The 21020-nt window shown below is 37.3% G+C and overlaps 1 protein-coding gene across 4 annotated transcripts in view; it reads left to right on the forward strand.

Annotated features, from left to right (window-relative positions):
* Window positions 1-906: 906 nt before the first annotated feature.
* Window positions 907-21020, forward strand: part of erbin (erbb2 interacting protein) — a 77798-nt gene continuing 57684 nt past the window's right edge. For 2 of the 4 annotated variants that reach the window (XM_051907766.1, XM_051907765.1), the window contains exon 1: window positions 908-1290. The gene's annotated coding sequence lies outside the window, so the exon portion shown is untranslated. Of the gene's footprint in view, window positions 1291-21020 lie in introns of all 4 variants that reach the window. The other 2 variants (XM_051907763.1, XM_051907767.1) reach the window with 2 other exon arrangements.

Raw genomic sequence — 21020 nt, forward strand, 5'->3', positions numbered from 1 at the left:
AAATATTTTTGTCACTATTACATACATTATGAACTAGAGACTAGATACCACTACTTTTCTGGTATATTGCCATTTTCTACAATTATTTTACGAGCTCTTTGTAAGACATTACATTCTTACAAATTAGCCATTTGTTCACTGACTCCGCATTCTGACCTAACGGAGAAAATTACAGATGTTGTCTGTTTGCCCCTCTTAGTGTTAAAGCCATGATAAAACCAGGACTCAGACCCGTGAGGAACATTCGCATTTGAAATTCTCTGAATAAGCAACGAAGTAACTCGTCCGTTGTAAAATTACAACGCCTAGCAGAAATGCAGCCAACCAACCAACTAACCTTGCGACGGAAACGTGATCGAGGCTCTTCCTCCCGTTGCCTTCAATTGGGAGATAATAATTCGTTACCGGAGACTCACATTTTCCATTGGATTAAACTGTACGCCTGTCAGCTGTTGCTCTGTGTTGGGGTTCTACGAAGGCCAATTGGACCTGATGTAACCCCCCCAACCCAGCTTAAGCATCAGCGCTGAGAAGTTCGATTCATTTTAGCGAGTCGGTTCGCTCGAATGATTCGTTTCAAAAACCGGTTTCTATAAGATTCACTGATTCATTGAATATATCACACACTGTTCCCAGAAATCCCCACGGGACAATTTAATTGTTCGATTTTGTAGTAAAATAAATATTACAGTTTGACTGCTGATTATTTTTAATAATCATTTAAATAATCGTTTAAATAAGCTATAACGATTACTAATCGTTCTGATTTTCCAGTCGAATGATTTACAGAATCGGGTCGATCGAATCATTAAAAAGAACCGGTTCAGAAGAACGATTCGCTTGCGAATCGAACATCCCCATTAGCACAACTGTAGTTCAGAGTGCAGACTATCCAGTGCTTGAGCGCTGCTTCACTGCTCCATCACTTCAATGACTGCTCCTCCGCGGCTCAATGTAAATCAATTATCCCGGCGACCTTTTTGGTCGCTCTTTTTATTATAAGGACACTTTTTTTCTAACTCCATTGTCTCGTCGAACCATTTTCTTTTGTATCAGCTAGGAAACTTCCAAGCAGCTGTGGGCAACTTTCCGTCGCGCTGTGAGGTGAAGAATGCATTAGCTCGCTCAGCTAGCAGCAGCTTTCTTCGGCTTTCCAGCATCAAGCGCTGTATTTCGCGTGGTTTGTAATGTTTTTCCGTGTCTCCAGTCGTGAACTAACCTTCATGGATTAGCTGAATGATTTTTATCCCTCGTAAATGAAAGGAAAATAACGGAAAGGTTCAGTTTAAGGTGAGTACAAGACATTTTATTTGTCCTTCAGCGTCTCGCCTCAGTGTTTTCTGTCTTCCTCACTGTTAGCCAGATAATGCTAAGAACGGCGAGAGACGCTTATTTGTTTTCTAGTTCCCACTGCGTGTGAAATCCAAGGGTTTTCTGTTGCATTACGCGATTCGGGCTTTGTTTTTGTTGTGTACATATTCATACACCAGCGGGTTTTCACAATATAGCGAATCGAGTATCATGACTGTGACTAGACGTGAGTATGTTTACTGTGCTCTGTGTTTAGGCAGCTATCCCATGTGTATGTTACAATACATCACATTTTAATATGCTTAATGGTTTCGAATGAACATAAAAGGTGTTATTTTAACAATGTGGACAAATATGAATTTTAAATGTTCAGGTGCAGTACATCAACCACCTTCTGTCATACACATCCTGTTTTCTATTCTGTCTTCTATCAAAGGACACTGTGGTTTACGCGGCATATCTGCTGCAATCTCTCATATATTGTGTTTAATGAGTAATTTACTGTCATTGTATCGTCACGCAGATACATTAACGCTTCATGCCTTTGTTTCACAATCACTTCCTGCTCGGAACAGGTTCTGTAGGTAAAAGCCAGGTTTGTGTTGATGGCAGATGATTACTGTGAGCAGATCCTTTCACTAAGTGATCAGATTAGTTTGTCACTGGTATTAAAGGATTTGAGAGTGTAATGATCGAAATCAGTGAATCAGTCCTGATACTCGAGTTCCGGAATGATTGTTCGGATCGTTCTGTTGTGTTGACGGTGTGCTGTCTGTGTGTGTTTATTCTCATTTTAGGCCCAATTCAAACTCATGATAAAGGAATGAATGGGTGTACTGCGTCCTCTGTCATGGGATTGTGAGAAATGCAATCAGAATTGACCCAGAGGGAAATGTCATTACTTGGATGTTTAACTCTCATAGCTTTCATTTTTTTCATCAATGTATCAAGTTTCCTTGTAAAAATTAATTAGGAGAAATAGAAACAATTAGTCACCATGAAATCAAAACAAACCGTTCTCAGTTCATTATTATTTAAATTCATGTGCCTCTTAATCTTTAATCAAAATAACTTCCCCTCCCTCTTGTAGCAACTTCTCTTCTCTGAAGATGTGTTTACTGGCTTCAGGGCAGGACCACCTGTCACTCACATGAGATCGACCAATAGCAAACCACAACCATCCAATCAATTCCCCATGGACAAAATCATGTCCTGCCCTACATTTGTTCTTGTTCCAGAAGCCGTTTCACTCAGATATACGTCACAATAGGGAAGAAAAGGCTATCGGAACTTACGTTTCATGCCTAATTTAACATACTGTAATTTGACATACTGTAAAACACTACGTAGACTTCACTGTATAAATTATACACGGATTCATATTAAAGCTACTGAAGTTATTCAGTGAAGAGCAGTAAGTGATTTTCTCTGTCTTTTGTTGTTTGATGAACATTAATGACAAGCAGAATCAGGTTTATTAGGCTGCTGTCACTTTAAGACCCCATGCACGGATCTAATATACCTACACACATCTTTTTTTTTTTTTTTTTTTTTTTTTTAACTTGACATGACCGACTGTGTTTATCTAAACCTTGAGTGTATTTGACAGTTTAAGCACAATAGTTTAATGCACTGTAGCATAGGTACGGTACGAAAAATAACAATGAAATCGAGCTTAAACGCGATTCTTAGTATGAAATCTCAAAGGCTGCAATTATTATTTTTTTTGCGCGTCTTGTCAATGAAGTATGGCTCCAAATGCTAATCCATCTGAAAGCACTGCGAGTTTGAGTCGCTTATAATGTACATTTGAAAAAGCAACATGCGTCACACATCTTTCCAGACATGAGAAGCATTTATTAACATCTTGTCCAACAAAAGACCACATTTAATAACATTTTTTACTCCAAACTCACTTCATAACAACAGTTGAGCATCCTTCTGTGAGATGATGTGGCTTCTTACACAGAATAAGGCAGTCGTGTGTTTATTAGTCATGTTTAATCAATCAGAGCGTTTCAATGTTCTGTTTATTCAGCTACAGCCATAGTTTGATGACCATAGGGATTTCCTGGAATGACTTGTGTTGTCTACTTCTATGACAGGGCATATTTGGATTTTCTGCGTGAGAGCACCCTCTGGCTTTCAGATGGAGAAGCATTTACTACTGATCACAGAGCCGTACAGCTCTGACAAGCTGCGCATAAAATAATCGCAGCCTTTGCCAAATCGCTTGCGATAAATCGTGTAGTCCTCCTGTAGCACAATACTATGATATTTCTTCAAAAGCAGATCGCGGAGACATTCTAATTGTTCACGATCAAAAATCGTGATATCGCGCACCCCTAAGCAAAGGTACATTCCATTTAATGTCATTGCTGTTGAGGAGAAACAATTGAGATATAAGAGAGCTCCTTTGTGGTTTTCGGTTCCTATGGGCCTTTGCATTGATTTTACCCAGGATATCAACGGGGTTCTCTGCTGATGGCTGTTGGTCTAGCGGATCGTTTTAGCAGGTGATAAATGGAGCTAATAGGATAAGATGGCTTCAGGGAGATTATTGCCACTTGCTCGGTTCATCTCCCTTATGGCTAATCCCTATTTTCTGCATCCAGCAACAAACAGATTGGAGCCGATCCGGCAAGTGTGAACTTGAATCAGGAAAGGTTCTGCTCAGGATTTGTCTGTAGGTTAATACCAGATTGTTTTGAGCATTTCAATTAATGAGGTCTCTTTGAATAAGTCACAAGGATTCAGTTATTTAACAGACCTGAACTGTTATTTTCAAAATGTGAGAAACCCTGTGCTCTTTTATTAAAGCTTGTGATTTCATAAAGCGATCTCGTCTGCTGGAAGCTTAGTCAGGAGTTCCAGTGCAGGTGTATTAGAAAAGCAAACAGAAGAATTCTCTCGTCTAAATAAAGAGTAATAAATGTGCAGCTCAGATGGTTCTGTACTTAGAAGAGATCTAACAGTCTTGTGCAATGTGTAAAGGTTATGTTTTCAGTTTAATATAAAACCTGGGTGTAACTTCGTTTAAGAAAAATAGTTTAATTTATATCTTGTGCATGCGTGTCTGTTTGACATGAATCATTCTAATGTCGTATCCCACAATGCATTGCACTCCACATGACCTTCTCTTTGCAGTTTGACAAGTGATATCACCTGTGATTTCTTCCTTCTGAGAACTTTATTTTTTATCAAGCTGGCAAGAGTTTGTGCACATAAATGGATTAAAAATACACAAACCTTATTTTTTTGTTATAATATAACCACAGTTTGCAGGATTCAGCATGCAACATTTTGTTATATGATGACATTGACGACAACATACTACTATTCAGTATGTTAATCGTTTCATAATGCACATCTTTTTGCATACTCTGTTTTTAAAAAGAAAATTGTATGCAGTATATAAGGCTACTGCACAGTAAGCAGCAGTATGCGAGTATTTCATTCTGAACAGAGCCTGAACTAAAGTGCTTTTTCTTGTTTAAGTAGCAACAAGGTGCTTCTGACAGACAAGAGCTTCTGTTGAAATAAGCCACAATAAAGCAGAACCTGAAATGCTCTGTATTCAGAATAATATAAGATGTGGATGTCTTTCTATCTCACGCATCTGATGTCCAAACCAAACCTTTATTTTACAGAAAACAACACAATCATTTCAGATCTCTTCAGAGATTGGCTGCTATTCATACTGCTGTACTTCGCATGATACACTGATTCATTTGAGTCTTTCAAAAAGAGTTCTCCCTGCAGCATTTTATGTAGTTTATCACAGTGTTTTTAATTACGTAGACCGTCTCAAACAGTGCTCCGGTGGTTTATTGGACCTGTACTTTACTATTGCTGTGCTTTTTTGACCAAGTACCACAGTGATACCATGGTATGCTTTGAAGTACTTTCAAGTACTCTGTAATTGCCATGGTGCATGAATATGGTAATCATTCAGTAACATTATATATTTGATGATATTACATCTGATAGTATAAAACTGCCACAGTACCTTTCTTTTGTTATTCACCCACCTCACAGACTCCGGTGTTTAATGACAAAATAAACGTATAAAATTTATACACTATATGGGACGCAACTAAAGACAGTCGCTTGCCGTCACCTTGTGGCGTAACAATGTAACTGCGCTGACTGACAGCCCATCTAGAATGCGCAGAGATGAGTAGTTCTTCTTATACTTGTGAAATATCAGCATATACTCTATTGTCCAGTAAGGATCAGAACTACCTGTTATACATATAACAATAGCTCTACAATCTTATTGTCAGATTTATGTTCCCTTATTTTGACATTCTCTTTGACATTCGTTTACTTCACTTTCTGTTTATGTATGTATATATGGCGGTAATACTGCATATTGCACTATTGAGCCACTCAAAATTACCGCAAGGGAAATTCCTTCACCGCGGCAGCCCTAGATATCGCAATATAAAAATGTGAGGATATGTATCATTGATGTAAATGATATGATTTGTGATAGTTAGTTTTATGGAAGACTCAGCTTACTGTATTTATAGGGTATAATCAAACCAAAAATGTAAATTCTGTCATCATGTACTCACCCTCATGTCGTTTCAAACCTATAAGATTTTTGTTCAACTTCCAAACACAAATGAAGATTTTTTTTTTTTTATGAAACCTGAGAGATTTCTGTCCCTACATTTAGAAGTCCATTCCTCTAAAACTTAAAAAAAGATACAAAAAATGTCATAAAGGCATTGTAAGAAAAAAAAAAAAAAAAAAAAAAAAAATCAATCAAGTGGTCTAATCTAAATCCAAGACTTCTGAAGAGACACAATGGCTTTATACGATGAACAGATTTACAATGCACATATACTGAAGTAAACGCAGACATTCAAATGATTGCATGACATGTGAAAACAACATAAGAGTAAATGCAGAATTTAAATGTTTGGATGAACTAACTATTTACAGTTTGGGAATAGTCATTTTGACACGCTTTCGAACTGTGATCGATTGCATTGATCATCTGAAGCGCATACATGAATCAGTTCAATCGAATCGCTCAAATAACCAGCTCAAAAGAATCATTTGTGGACTGAAAACGAAAAAGAAATCTTCTCTATTGCTTTAGTAAGACTGTTGAGCTCAATAGAATCAGATCAAATGACAAAGATTTAACAATAGAAAATAAAGCATTGAGTCAAACTCATTCTCTTCACTCCAAACTGCGCAATTAGAGATTTATTGTGTGTTCCACGTAACCCGTCTTTACCTCTTCAAAAATGTGTTCTACAGAGGAAATATTTAGACTGATACGTTCTAGATACGTTTCACTGTGGCCGTGCGTTGTGTGTGTGTGAGAGAGAGAGAGAGAGAGTTACAGTACGTGTCAGTGCTATGGAATGTTTCCATTAAAATCAGGAGAGTGCGGGAGAGGGAATCTCTTCCCTGAGTGTTTCTGCAAATTCCCTCCCATTCAGAGCCCCTCACAGCACCATAGATTTTGTTCCCACACTTGGTATCATGTGATTGCTCTGCTCTATATATTGCACATCCCATTTTCTTCGTAAATGACTCTCATATAGAATGAGTTGCCATTGGGCTGCTGGGTAAACGTTTCATTATAACAAGAAATAGTTTTTGACCAAGAGCTTGTTATGATTGTAAACATTGGTGACATGGTTTCTGCTGCAGTGGTTACTTCTCACGAGCACTTCTATGATATGTTGTAGTATGACTGGATATACAGGTTTCAGTTTATGAAATGAAAATCTGTCATGTAAAGTTTAGGTTAGTTGCTAAAGATAACAGGTGGTTGTTGATGTTGTAAAGGTTGAACCCCTCTAAAATATGTCAGTAATATTTCAACTTTTTGCATAAAAAAAATTAAGCCTTTTTTTAATATTTGTAAGCAAATGTTGGGGGTATGTAATATGCCCCATGTTCTTCTTAAAGGTTTGCTGAGATTCACCCATGAGCACAGGTGTTTTTTTCATTCATGGATCGCCAAATATGATTGTCCTCATGCGAGGGCGAACCCATCCTAAAATTTATCAGGCATCTATATAGTTTGCTTTATAAAGACCCAGTTTATACTGTGAAAAATTAATACTTTGAATATGTCTATTCTAAGTTACATTATGATGTTGTTTTTCTAGTCATTATAGTATTGTACTCTTATTATATACTTAATTATTAATAGTCAAAATAAAGTTTTATTTTTGTATTTTTTTTTTTTTTTTTTAATTTTAGTTCAAGTTTCCAGCGGTGAATAACCCCTTTAATGACTTCTGGTCAGTAGCTGAGTTAACAAAATGAATCCTGCTATCCATCATGAAATGTGATATGCAAAGCCACACTGCTGAGCCAAACTGATTTTCATAGCTCCATCTCTTCAGGCCATTGTCATGTACAACTATACTGGGTGAACAAACACACAAGTTTTCTCTGCCTCTATGATCAGACACTCTGAAAGATTGAATATTGAGTGCCTGACACGACTACAAGCTGTGTTTGCTTTCAGAACATGCTGCATGTTTGCTTTTAGTGCATTATGCTTGTAAGAAATGATGTGGGCCATGGAATTCCTTTGAGTCAAAATGTACAAATCATTATATACTTCTTTGCTTCCCTGTAGAGCAGAGCTTTCTTTTCAGATGAAGTTGCTCATATGATTTGAAGTCATGTGTCGTCGGCTGTTTTTCTACAGCGAGGCCGCATGCTTGCGATGTGGGTGTTTGCGTACGTGTGCAAGTATGTTTCTGGCCTTGGTTAATGTGGTCTATTGGGATAATGTGTATTCGTAATTGCCTGATTCGTGTGTTGCATTCATTGGTTCCTGTTCCTAGGAGCCAGTTCCTACCACACAGGTTTGGACTGGGAACCAATGAATGCAACACATGAATCAGGCAATTACGAATACACATTTTCCCAATACACCACAGTTAACGCACACGTTCAATATTCAATCTTTAAATAGTTGAGAAAGAGAACGCTTGTTGTGTAACAGTATATTGGATCCTAAATAAACTCTTAAAGTGGCGGCAGTCTAATATTCCTGCTGCTGTCTGTCATGTTAATCAAAGAGCAAAAGACAAAGAAAATCACTTTCTGCTCTTGACTGAAAGAAAAAAAAAAAAACCGTAAAGTCAGTAATAAAATAAGAACAAATAAACAAATTGCAAAAACAGCACTAATAAATACAATAGAAAAAAAGAGAGCTATGAAACTTTCAGTTTTTCAGGTTTTTTTATTCAGGTAAGAAATACTACAGAAATGAAAGTAATCAAATGTAAAATAACACTGGATAGTCTTCATTGTAAAAATTAAATACATATTAATGCTTATAATTAAAGTTACAAAACATTCAGTCAAGAGCAGAAAGTGATTTTCTTTGTCTTTTGTTCTTTAATTAACATGGCAGACAGGAGCAGGAATATTAGTCTGCTGTCACTTTAAGAGTTTATGCACCCAATATACTGTTACACAACATGCATAATTACATAATTAACGTTCCAAAACTGACTCTTTAACTGAACACTCGCCAAGATGGGCATTTTGACATAATTTTTTATGTGTTTGACTGTTTAAGCGCAGTAAGCCACTCATTTTGGTACTGTGACTGTTTGAGGCTGAGAAGCGGCCTGTGCCCTCCACTAATATAGATCAGTGGTGCGCGCGCTTTTGATGTGAGCGCGAAACCTGCTAGAATGACTAAAATTATGCTCTGTACAAGCACTATTTAACTGGAGAGAATTAGACGAGTGAGAGAGAGGAGGCGGGTGTGTGTCACTTCGCCGTCAGAGAGAAGAGAGTGAGAACACACAGCTGACGTTTATTGCCTGTGCCGCTGGTAAACGGATTGGCTCGGAATCGGACATACATGAGACTGACTGGCCGGTCACCGATTCTGATCACTGGCCGATCGATTGGTGTATTTCTACTTTCAGTGTATTTTAGAGACCCTGATCTGGAGCATTGAGGAGCTAGTGTTAAAGCCACTGTAAGACCTGTGTGTGTGTGTGTGTGTGTGTGTGTGTGTGTGTGTGTACATGCACAGATTCCAGGCAGATGTTGTTGTGGCTGGTGCTTAGAAACAGTTTCACACAAAACATATCATTATTAAATCAGAAAAGGGCAGAAAGAAATAGCCAGATGTATAATTTTTAGGTCAGATGTGTAATTTGTATTCATCAATTTTGTTTGGAGCGTGATTTCTGTTTGCACCTCTCTGTGTGTACATTTGTCATTGGCGCTGAGGGGGTTTGATGAGGTCAGCGGTGGAAATGGCTAATGATGTGTAAGTGCTAATGACTGTGTGTGTCTGTCTGAATTAGGGATGTGCCGATCCGATACTCTGTATCAGTATCGGCTCTGATACTGCCATTTGTGCCGGATCGGGTATCGGTCAAACGAGGCCGATCCAAATCCGATATTGTGCGTATACTATTAAGCCCCACAAAAGGCACAAAAACAAAAGGCACAAAAATGGTGCTTATAAAGCACCATAAGGTTTTTGTGCACTATATTTCAAGTGTTGTGAAGCCATTCCATAGTTCAACGTGAGGTACAGAAGATGAATATTTAAGTTGTTAAATTCAAGTTCACATAAATGTTTCCCTCCGCTGTGGCTGTCAGTCATTCTCCATTCAGCATTCAAACTTCCCGTTGTGTTCGGTTACAACAGTCAACACGATGAAACTCTCTCCAAGATGATTCAATGTTTCTATTATACTTGATCTGTAGATAAAGGTCTGTGGTTTTGGATAAAAGGACTTTATCTTGCTGGAGTTTATTGCTGTTTCTAAATCATGTTACTTTCTCCCAGGTGTCAGATCACGACACTGGAGCAGAGAGCACTATGAATTGTTCTTCACGCGCACAGTAACTGAAATTTAAAACTGTTAAAAGAAAAGGCTCAATAAACTCTTGCATTGATATAATTCACTACGCATCAATATCTCTTCCCTTTGTGCTTTGAACTTTTCAATGTGAAGTGCTGTGCGCTGTGACTCCCTGTTCTGTATTGGAGCCTTTATAATACTTTTGCGCAATGAAAGATTATTAATAGCCTTTTTTGTTCTGTCTTATCTATCATATGTTGCTGTCTCATTAAAAAGCTGTGCTATAAATTTAAAAGAAATGTTTGTTTTTTTTGTTTTTTTTAAAGAAATGTTTTATATACATATATATATATATATATATATTTACTTGTTTTTCATGAAACATGACTCCTGCTTATTTTGAATATCTACCAGGCTAGTGAAACTATTGGTTTATTTACAGTTGTTGTTGTTATAGTGTTTGTGTGTGTCTTGACAGTTACAAATAAAGCCACAATAAGCTCATGGAGCTAACTTGTCAATCATTTTGATGGATGACGCTGAGAAAACTATAAGAGGACAGTTGTACTTGCATAAACATATTTTGGTACGCTTTGAAATCTTGCCTTGTGAAAGCGAACCGAACCAAGAAGAAAATGCAACATTGTAACAAATTTAGTCCCTGTTTCGGAACAAAACAAATGATCCATAGGTGTGAAAATGCCCTAAATGTTTGTGTCAGAAACAGGATAAAATTACCATATGGCTTCAGAAGATTTGAAATATAGTGCTTTTAGAGTCCTTTTATGGTGCTCATTTTTGGAGCTTGACTGCATACATACTTTCACTGAATAAAATAAGAGCAGCTGGGACATTCTGCCAAACATCTTTTATTGACGAGAAAGTGAGTAAATGATGGCAATTTGAATTTTTTGATTAACTTCTTTAAATTCTGAAAGCTGGAATGCAAGCATGAAAAGTTATTTTTAGATGTTGCCAAATGTTGTTCTTTTGAGCTAATCATGCTTCTGCATTTATTGTTACTGTATTGTGAAAAGCCACAGTATGGAAGCAATTTTTAGAACAAAAATAAGCTCATTTTGCTTGCAGACCTGCTGAAATTGATGTTTATATTACAGGAGGCCCGATGTGTGGGAGCATTTACTGGGCGACGTCAGTTTGTGTAACATTTGACATTTGAGTCTGTCCGGCAAATCTCACATCTGTGCCGACAGCTTTGCTCCGTTGATACGACTGTTTCTGTGACCCACTTACCTCAGCATCTGCCTCATTTCCCTACCGCATGGCTGTTTTAGCATCAAACTCAAATCCTGCTTATCATCAGCCCCATTCACGCCATACAACACAAGCAAATAAAAGCGGATGTGACGATCTCACTTTTATGACTGTAAACATGGATTTAAAATTGTGCACAATGAGCGTTCACCTATGTGATGAAAGGGCTTTGTGGTTTATGCTAACTTTTGTTTCAGCGTGTGAAAACATTCGAGTTTGCTAGGTTCCTGTTGAATGGCTAATGGGGGGAGTCTCAAGGTTTCTGTCTTTATCTCACACGTATGTGGGTCAGTGACGTGATGCTCATTATTTTTTTATTTTTTTATTTTTTGGACCTATCTGTTAATTAAATTTAAAACTCCTCTCTCATGCAACAAGATCTTTGAGTAAAGACAAAATCAGTTGAAACGGCAAACATACGATATGCATTCGTACGATAATATGACAAGATCCGGTATGTTGCTCGGTACACAGTTGCTTCTCAAAGAGGCGAAACGGTAATCCTGTTGCAGTGTCCCATGCAGTAGCGTGTGTGTACAAGACAGTAAATCTTTGACACAAGAGGCTGATAAAAGGACCCAGGAGGAACTAGAGCAGAAGTAACTGTCAGACAGACCAATTGCTGCAGTTTCAGCCCTTCCTCCTTCACAGCTGCGGTTCCTCGAGCACCAGGGAGATGCATATATGTCATACATCACACTGTTTAGGCATCGCCAGCAGAACTGTGCACAACACTCTTTTGTTTCCCTTTGAAGTTTGACTCAGTCCAACTTGTGGTTCTGGATTTGCATAGTGACTAATTTTAGAAGTGTGTTATTCTTTGTTTCACATACGCACAGTAGCTGTGCTATCAGCACAGAACATGTTGTTCTGTATGTGGCACTTCATATTCGGAATGAAGTTTATGAGTGGTAGACTTGATTTCACAAATAAAAACATTCGCAAATGGAATGGCTGTATTATTAGATATATTTTAGATGTGTGTCTGAAGACAATATGAAGATATTTAAGCTAAAAAAAAATTAAGTTGTCAGATTTTTTTTTTTTTTTTAAGACTTTGAAATGAAAATTCTGTCATTTCCTCATCCTCATGTCCAAACTCATACGACTTTCCTTCTTACATGGAAAACAAAAGGAGATCTTTTGAAGAATATTGAATGCATGTCATAAACAGGAACTGTAATGCTCCAAAAAAAAAAAAAAAAAAAAAACTCTATAAAAGTTAATATTACTCGTGCTGTACTCCATACAAAAATAATTTGTAAGGATGTACCGAAATAAAAATTCTGGGCCAAAACCGAAAATTCAGGATGCACTTAGCCGAAAACCGAAAATAAATAAACGGATAATCAATTAATTAATCAAACTTATTCAATAGTCAGTACTCTAATAGCTAAAACTGAATTCTACAAACATTTTGCACATGACATATCAACTTTTATATCAACTTTTTAATAACAGAATTGTTTCTACTCCAGTTTGTTGGTGAAATATAAACCTTTAGATGACAATAATAACTTGTTTTCATGACAGATTTATTCAAACATATATTAAATAATGAAGACATCACTAACAGGTTAAGTAAAAATAACATGAATGTTTAATACAGTGCATATGTTTAGCAAAATGCAATTCTCTATAGTTACTTTTTCTAGCTAACTGATGAGTTTATGGACATGGCTTTCTTGAGGTAAATGTAATGTTAAGTGAAGTTATATAGCCTATAAGCTGTTTTATTGAAACAAAACGAGCCTTCGGAGAAGCGCTAATTAAATGTCTGTTTCAGTCACTGATTTCTGCCCTCCAAAACCATAGCCGAAATTTCGATGCATTCCTAATAATTTTAATAGAATTATAATTAAGAATTATAATAGGCTGCTGTCACTTTAAGTCCGAATGCGCGGATCTAAAATACCGTTAAACATCTGGTTGTCTTTCTCAATTGTTTAGTTCACCTAAGCCATAAGCAACTGTTTACGAGGATACTCGATGTTTTACATGCATTTTGACAATTTTTTTTGCTTGCATGTGTCCGTTCAGGCACACATAGACGTGGAAGAGAACAGCATTCACTGTTCATGTCCAGAATCGAGTTCTCTTTTATGTCTTCATGCACTCAAATGGTATAAAATCGTTTGAATGTTTAAACTGATAGGACCAAAAACACGTTTAAATGATAATGTTTAATTGTATGATGGTCAAACTTTGCAATTCATCTGAGAATCGCGTGCGTTTTGAACCGTGGTGTCTGGTCCATACGGATTAACGATCCCTATCCTGTGATGTGATTATTGCGGATGCGCACATCGTGATTTCAATGCTAAAACGATATATATTGTGCAGCCCTACTGTATAGTGAAAAACTGTAAATAGTTTAAAACTGTACTGCCTGAGAAAAACTGTTGTCCTGATTCAGTATGTGTGATCAGATATGTTGTCAGGCTGTATGTCACTGTCACTATTCTACTGTTATTTTTGTAAATTGTTACAAAATAAAGTTTCTCACCTCAGAAAAGTGAACTTTCCTGTAGTGTCAGCTGTTATAATGTGCTTGTAGCGCTCACTCTTCAACTACACACGCAAATGCCTCTGTATATCATTTTAAATAAAGCACAAAAGAAATTACGAGCATGCAATGTCGTAGTTGTGTTGTCAATTAGTAAGTAATGAAAGTACCAAAAAGTACCAATAAATTATGTAACTTGTACTTTGTGTGTTAGCTCAGAAGGATTTGCATGTTTATTCATCAGTCTGACAGTCAACAGCTTTCATGCACTTCTTTCAAAATTAAAGTCTTGCATCAGAAAAACAATTACATTTGTTGTTGTTTCTTTGACCCACTCAAAGCAGTCTTGTGACCCACTTTTGGGTTGCGGCCCACCGGTTGAGAAACACTGTGTGTTTTACAGTGTAGCTTGTAGGGCTGGGTAAACAATATTGATTTCTCGATTTTAATCGATTCACATTTTTACAAACCTATATCGATTCTTAAATCCCAAGAATCGATTAGTCTAGTCTGTTTTCAGTTGATGAATGAACAGAACATGTAGCACGCCTCCCATCCAATAAATCGCAGTAATCTTTGTGCTTTGTTACTTTTGATATGAAGCAAAGTCTCAGATTTCAAATGACGTCCATCTTATTATGAGATTCAAAAAATAAATACCGTTTTGGCGCTGTTTAATGTGACGTGACCAATCGCTTTAGCGCCTCAGTTAAAGAGAAGCGGCAGCACGGAGCGCATGTGAACATCCTCTCCTCCGCTTTAATGCCAGTTACAGCACGAAATAAACATGACTAAACATCTGAAGGTATGTTAAAATATACAGTACAACTTACCGAAATCCGTATCATGTCTCGCGTAATAGCTCAATCAGTGTTTCAACCAACGTCAATAAAACAGCTTGTAAACAATGTCACGTAACGTCACATTTACCTCAGAAAAACATATTCAATGATCATAAACTCATTAGTCAGCTAGAAAGTGAACTCTAGAAAGCAGCATTCTGATATCTATGGACCGTTACATATTCATTATAATGTTTTTCAATATTTAATGCATGTTTGAATAAATCAGTTATGACAGCCACGATTTAAATAAAAAAAAAAAAAAATTCTGAACTTTATTTCTAAACTTTATTTATTATAAACGTAATTGAGTGTAATTTAAGTGTTTGTATATAAATTTTAACCTTCATTATTATAGTAAAGTAGTACCAACTGACTCCCATGTATAGTTTACAGCATTAGTTGAAAGATTTTTTTTCCTCTAGAAAATTTGCTCTGTACTGTAACTGATATACTACATCCAAAATAATCGATATTGAATCGAATCGAATCGCAAGCATGTGAATAGAAATTGAATCGAATCGTGAAAATTGTCAATACCCAGCCCTAGTAGCTTGACAAACCCTGGTCATTGTATGCACAATACAGCCTTTACATTACCATTCAGATACAGTAAAGCAGATAAAGGGTGTTTATTTGCAGTTCATGTAAGATTATAATCTTAATGCTGCTTATCGCCTGGACTTGGTACTGTTGGCATTCAAAACAAATGTGTAATCTGTTACACCCGTGACCATTGGGTCTCATGGACTGAATGGCAAGGAAATGTTGATCAAAATAGATTCGTTGAGTTTTCTAGAAGTTTGCCGTGACCAATTTTAGATGAGTCAGGTTTGTGACCATTGAATATTTTTGTGCTCTGTTATGGTTTCATAATTTTGAGGGGTTTTCATTTTTATTATTGTGTGATGTTTTGCAGTATTTTTTCATAATTTGGATTGCAGTTTTTATTATTATGTGATGGATTATATGTCATATATTTTACATTTGTGGGGGGATTGTATTGTATATGCTATTATATAGATGTTTTGGTACTCTCCTGCTCAGGGACAGCAGATGAAAATTAGCTCTAGCTAATTCTGGGGCAGTTTTTTTTTTTTACTGTCCATTGTCCCTGACAAATAAAGAATTAAAATGTATGGGATATATATTATGGCCTTTAAAACAGCTAACACATTTCTTATTCATAACACAATCTGAATTTTCAATTAATATATGTGATCTAGTTCAGTAGATCAAAGATGGATGAGAAGAAAGAAAGGCAAAGAATGTTTTGGGGATGAGGAGAATATTTTTTAGAATAGTAGTCAATTGCATAAAAATAACTAGCTTGAAACTTGTCCAAATTTCAAATCATGTAGTGCATTTAGTAAAGAATACATTTTGGAAAAAACGTCAAGAAAATAGTGTAGTCATTTCTTTATAGCAGCTGTTATGAATGACTGTTACTCAGTCATCAGTTCAGGGAAGATGATTGCAGTGTTTGAGTATGTATTGATTTGTTTGCATTGTCATTGATCAGCTTTGGATCAATGCAAATTCAGAAATGAAATGCCATCACAGTCCGTATTGTACAGTATTGTCCATTATAACAGGGTTCAGATTGCATTGGTGAAAAAAGAGCTTGTTATGGATTGTGTTTTCTTTGGTCAGCGTTTGCATCTTCAGCGATGGGTTGTATTTCCAGGCTGAGAGAAATGGCATGTCTACATGTCTTTGTGGCTACACTGTAACTCGTCAAGGAACATCAGACATTTCCTTGAATGTTTTTTTTTTCCTCATTCCAGAGCCTGTCTGTCCTTTCATCCAACATTTCTCATGACCTATCCAGTAGACTCTTGGAAAACAAGTGCTTAGCCACAACAGCAGCGCTTGTCCCTAGAGCACTATCTGTACGAGACGTATCACTATCGTCTGATGGAGACACGCGACATTACAAAGCAGAAATGAAGCCAAGCGTAAAGACGCGGTCTCCAGTCGAGCAGTCGTTCCCAGGCCCGGAGCTGCAGGGCTGTCTTGAACTGTGGCCTCTCAGTGCTCATTAAAACCTCCCTCTGGACCTCAGACATCAGGAATATGCCACCACTTCAGTTAACTTTGCTTTCCGCCCTCAAGTATTTTGGATCAATGACGATGTCTGTGGACAAGACAATAACAGCTATGAGTAATGCAACAACACATGCCTCACTTTTCTTCAAAATCTGGCTTTAGTAATGCCGTGAATGAGGCAGCGGTGTAACGAAACAAATCCAGACTACAACCAGTGTTCTCTTGTGTTTGCAGTGTAAATGATGTGTGGGATTCAGATATGCTTATTTTAACTAATAAGATATGGAGAGTGCTGGTTTAGTTGTGTTACTGAAGATGTGAACTGGTGATAGACTGATATATTGTCCAGGTCCAGACCAGACAACATTGTTTGAAACGCACGGGAGTCTCGAATTAATTGCAAAGTTTTCTGTGCGCACACACAGAGCCACCCAGACAGCACGTGAACACCGAATTCCAAACGTCTATTTGTGCTTGAATGGACACATACACTCAAAATTATGTCAATGTCTATCTCTGTGAGTATCCTTGTAAACACAGTTGCGTATGGCTTAGGTAACGCAAACAAGTAAAACGGATGTGTATCATTATATTGGATCCACGCATTCTGTCTTAAAGTGACAGCAGGCTAATATTCTTGCTGCTTTCTGTATCATGAATGATATCAAACAACAAAATACAAAGACAAAATTACTTTTGCAGCTTTAACACTGATTAATTATATTCAATTTATACAGTGAAGACTTTACAGTGTTATTTTACATTTGATTATTCATTTTCTATATCTGAATATTTACCTGAAAATATAATTTAAATCATCCCAATCATTCTAGAATTATTAATTCTTTCCAAATAGAGCTATTCAATTAATCTGGTGAATTTATTTCATATCGCAGTATATAATATCACCGAAAAACAAAATATCGCAATGTCAGTTTTTTCCAATATCGTGCAGCCCTATTACACGCATGCTTTTTTTGATCATGCAGTGTGAAGCCTCATATAAGGCTCTGCGGGATGTCCGAATATAAGACTTTGATTTCTCATTAGCATATTGCAGTAGTGTGTTGGCATCATTCTATTGGATTCAAAGGAAATGTAACAAACACAACATTAATGTTGCTATAACTGTCTGATATCTAATACAGAATATTTGAATTCACACATTATTTAATAAACACAGCAAACACGTTCAACAGGCGTTTCTGGAGCTGATGTCTCTTGGGAATGTGTGATAGCTTGGATGCAGCCGCTAGTATTGCAATATGTTATTTGCTCTTTTCCAGAATCCTTTCCTGGCATTGGCTTCTTGCTTTCTTGTTTGTACCACACCACCATTTTGTACATCCGTTCATCTTCCAGACTCCTGCTGTAGGTCTTTACGCAGCAGATCCAGGCAGATGGTAGACATGTTACCCGCATCCAGTCAGCAGGCTCAGAGACACCCTCTGTGGCCAGATTTGGCAAACACAGCGCTTTCCAAAAGCAAGGGAACGCCATAGCTAAGATCACTGTGCCAGCCTGAATTGTTTACTTGTTTTCTTCAGTCTGCCATTTTCCTTAATAGGTCATGTATTGAATTATAGATTGCTGACACATTGTTCACATCATAAACGTTATTAGTGGTTTTTCAATGATTGATGGCGATAGAGTGAGGTGGTATTGTAAAGTGTTACTAATATAATAAATTTTTATTTGGCATTGTGAAAATACACATTTAAAATACACATTTAAAATTTAAAGGGACCTATTATGCAAAATTCACTTTTGCATGGTGTTTGGGCATAAATGTGTGTTGGCAGTGTGTGTACACAACCATCCTATAATGATAAAAATCCAACCACTCCTTTTTTTTTTTTTTTTTTTTATATAAAAATCCCCATAAATCATAAGCAGTGTCTCAGAACAAGCCGTTTCCAGATCCCTGGCAGTGTGACGTCACAAAAGCCACAGGCCCCGCCCACGAATGTTGACAGACACTGCCGTTTTAACATAGAACCGCCCTGAGCGAGTTCACAGCCAGTTGTACAGTCCGCCATTGCTGCAATGACGAGAACGTCTTCCAAGCGTTTTAGGTGTTCTGTAGCTGGATGGATTAATCCACATAGCTTTCTCCATTTACTCCCTAAATCTAAGCCGCTGAAGACGAGGTGGATTAATTCTGTTTACCAAGAAAATCCTCCCTCAATTATACCGAAATTCGTTTGTCTGCGCGAATCATTTCACACTGGACTGCTTTGTGAACGAATGTCAATACAAAGGGACAATACAAAACAGAGGTTGTGCTAAAAATGTGACAGATCAGTAAACTGTTCGTGATCCAGCTTACAGCCTCCAGAGTGATACTGGATACAGCAGTAATGAAGGTGAGAGTAATTTATTACAGTTCATCGGAGTTGATTTACAGAAATAAAGTTTACCAGTTTATTAAGCACCACCCGAAAAGGCATAAGGTCTTTATATATTTGTTTACTGTTAGTTGTAACGAGTGTTTCTGTGTACTTCGCTGTGTATGTTGATGATAATGCAAGGGAGAGAGAGAGAGTTTATGGATAATATTTTAATGCACACTTGCACTGTGTTTTATTAAGCTCTTACAGTGATTTTTCTAGAGTGAAAACGGACGCTTCATATTTTATGTGAAGTACAATAAATGTCATAAAACTCATCTGTAAAGTTTTGGTCATCATTCGGAAAGTACAACAGGCTTGTACTAATATAGTGGATAAAAACAAGAAGACGATTAAGTTATAACCGTAATTGAACTAAACTATACTGTTCTATCTCCATGCAGCATATATTCAGTTTTTGACATTATAGTGCGTCCTGACTGAATCCTGACACCGGAGAGTCAGCTCGTGAAGCTCCGCCTTCTTAGGCCGAGCACAGCAGCTCATTTGCATTTAAAGGGCCCACACTGAAACGGCGCGTTTTTGGTCAACCACAAAAAAGTGTCAATTTTAACATGCTATAAAAAATTATCTGTTGAGTATTTTGAGCTAAATCTTCCCTTACATACTCTGGGGACAACAGAGACTTTACGTCTTGTAAAATGGGGCATAATAGGTCCCCTTTAAAACGTAAAGGTAGTGCCCATGTTTTAACATTGGGAATGTTGCTGAAAGAGGGAGAAGGGTCTGTTTTATCTTTGGATGGAGTGGGAGCTGCTGATGTCAACCTCCTCATTCCTGCCATTGTGGGCGGCTTAGATTAGATTCTCTAAAAAGGACTAAATGCATGAACATGTGCCGTTTTCATTACACAAAACTGCAGCCAGGCTATCGCAAAATGCTTAACTGTTTCAAGTAATATAGTTACTATCGTCATGTTCATCATCTCTGAAATAGTTTTGCTTTCATTGCGTCGCTCCAAACCCGTCTGATTTTCTTCTGTGGATCATGAAATCAGATGTTTCATGATGGTTTGTGTGTTGCCTTAAACTGCAAGAATGACAAAAATACACAAGTATTCTAAGTCACTGAAGTGCCATCAAAGCTCATTTGTGTTTGCACATATTCAAACTTGATTCCCAAATATGAGAATAAGCTACTTTGTTGTTATCAGTAGCAATTCTTTGTCACTTCGTAGTAATGCAGCAATCCAGTAAAAGAGAATTATGTGTTGTTATATGGATATTACGGGAGATGCCACTTATGGCTGTCTTTACAGTGATAAATCACAGGCTGTTTCGAGGCCCTGTTACGGCTTAGGTCGTACTCTGATACATTTTCCATAGCAGGGTGGTTGGTGCTGTTGAATATTAACCAGACAGATTTAATGTCGAGTTGTTTAGTGGCAGGCTGGGTCCCATTACGGACATTGTCCCGTTATTATTAGCACACCTGATACCTCTCACTTAATTTACCGAATCCAGTAGCCCGCAGTCATCGCTTACAAAATATTTATGCCAGGGTGTAAAACTATTTGTACTGTGTTTTTATGTTGAATGCATTTAATTTCATGTTAAGCATTGTTATTATTTTTCATACTAAGTAGTACATTTTGGCGTGCATTGACGTTCACAAGTTTGGGTTCGGTCTAATCCAATCGCACTCCAGCTGTAAAACAGTGTTGGATTGGTCTCTACACATCTCCGTACCCACTATACCCGAGATCCAGTTTCCATTGGTTGAACTTTCAAATGATGATAGAAAACACTGCGTCATGATCACAACGCGATTGGATCCCGGAAGTCTTATAGCTTTATCCAAG

The sequence above is a fragment of the Ctenopharyngodon idella genome, chromosome 10 (assembly GCF_019924925.1).
Source record: "Ctenopharyngodon idella isolate HZGC_01 chromosome 10, HZGC01, whole genome shotgun sequence".
NCBI lineage: Eukaryota > Metazoa > Chordata > Actinopteri > Cypriniformes > Xenocyprididae > Ctenopharyngodon > Ctenopharyngodon idella.